We start from the raw sequence: 2,168 nt of genomic DNA on the forward strand, positions 1-2,168 counted from the left end.
TGTGTGTGTGTGTGTGTGTGTGTGTGTGTGTGTGTGTGTGTGTGTGTGTGTGTGTGTGTGTTTTCTACGGAAGTTCAACCACACCACAGCTCATTCGTCTGCACTTGTACAACTGGGGACAACCAGTTCTGCAGCTTCCACTGTCTTTGTTAAACATGCAGGAGCTTCTTTTTTTTTTTTTTTTTTCGTTTTTACCAGGAGAGATCAGGTTTTCTGTCTACAAAACACTTCTTTGCCTTTTTCTCCATTTTTCCCCATTTTCTTGTCTGCTTTACTGAAGAACAGAAAAAGTCATAAAACGATGGAGCATCAGCATTCTCTAGAGGCCGATAGAGGGAATAACATAGTCTTTGGTGAAAAGTATTCATCTTTCTCTCTGTCTGATCTTCCTGCTGCCTGCGTCGGCTCACTGCGAGATAGTATCATATTTATTGCAGAATTCATCTCTCTGCAGACTGTTCTATTTTCAGCTGGATACAGTCTCCCATTTAAAAAAAGGGGCAGACTTGTGTTGGCTGAGAACATGGAAGCTTTGGCTAACGTTCCAGTGGCACACCCCAACTGAACTTGGCAAAAAAAGAAATACCCTCAGGTTATTCTTATCTATGTTTTTTTGTTTTGTTTTGTTTTTTGTATTTTTGTTTGTTTGTTTTGCGCTTGCAGCATTTCGCAATCCAACTCTGACACTTTCAGTCTTCGACCCAGAATACTGTGAAAAAAAAGGGGTTTGTATTTCATCTGCATGTTTCTTAGGTCATGTGACACTATGTGACGTTCGTGACATGCCTGAAAATGTGTGTGCCTGTGAATCACTTGGAAACTAAAAGAAAGCAAACATACACCTCAAAACAAAACTTAGAGCAAACGCTCCCATCTCAGGAATGTGTACCACACAAAAATATATTTATTTTTGTTGTTTTGAAAGCATTTAGCTCCATCTGGACTTTGAGTTTATTTTTTTTTCTTTATAGAAATTTGCATTAAAATCCTTACGATTCCTCCAAAAACTCTCCTTAAATCTGATTTGCCCTCACGTTTTGCTTTCTCTTTTTGAACTTTACCTGCTGTCGACATTGACTGGACTTTTACAATAACCAAACCACAATGCTTCTGGTTTTGCTGTGCTTTTGTCTTGTAGAAAAGCAGGAGAGCAAACATCAGCTGATAAAAACAAAAAGTGAGATTATGCTTAAATGCTTTGGTTCATAAGGGATAGGTCATACGAAAGTTGGTTGATGTGTGGGAAAGTTGTGGCCAATCTTACCTGGAGAACCAGATCAGTTAGCTAACGGCTAGCAGCAAAGGCCCAAGCAAATGGGAGCCTTCATTCAAAGTTCATATTTTATAAACATTATTTTAACATTATGCTGATGATAGAACTGTAGCTAGCGTCTACAACACTTCCAGCAGGAATAGATTAGCATTTTGTCCAGAAATTGACGTACAGTTTTAAATTAAATTGTTGATTTGAATTGGAAGGAGGTCAGCTCAGACTAGCACTAGCTATAGACGATGGATTTACTCAATGGTGAGTTTGTTGGTGCGTAATACATAACTATAACTGAGTCGAGCATGGATGTAAAAAAAAAGAAGTTGTTTTTCAAAATAATATACCCTTCAGACAAAATGTACTGTACACAAAAGTGTTAATATAGATTATTTAAGACTTGTTTTGCAATCAGTTTTGATTTGTGCCGTTCTTTTGGCAAAACTCTTGTGACATTTAGGACGGCTGTGGCAGAGTGGTCAGGGGAGTTGTCCTGGAACCGGAAGGTCGGAGGTTCAATCCCCCATCCAAATGTCTCAGTTGTTGTGTCCATGGGCAAGACACTTCACCCCTAATGTCTCTGATGTGTGTCCCATCAGTGTATGAATGTGATTGGCACTGATTAGTCTCCATAGTTGATTGTACATGTTACCTTTGTAGAGACTTAATAGAGGGCTGTGTGAATGGGTAAATGAGGGCACAGATTGTAGTGCGAAGAGCTTTGAGTGTCCTGGACGGATAGAAAAGCGCTATATAAGTACAGTCCATTTATGTCCTGATGCATCTCAGTAATCCAGGTAAAAAATCAAAAAGAAAAAAAATTGTATAGGTCCTCTGGACGGGTTCTTCTCTAATGAAACGTTTCGTCTGAGAGTTTCAGGCAAAATTCAGGCTTTTAAGC

This window comes from Austrofundulus limnaeus, unplaced genomic scaffold, assembly GCF_001266775.1.
Source record: "Austrofundulus limnaeus strain Quisiro unplaced genomic scaffold, Austrofundulus_limnaeus-1.0 Scaffold410, whole genome shotgun sequence".
Classification (NCBI taxonomy): Eukaryota; Metazoa; Chordata; class Actinopteri; order Cyprinodontiformes; family Rivulidae; genus Austrofundulus; species Austrofundulus limnaeus.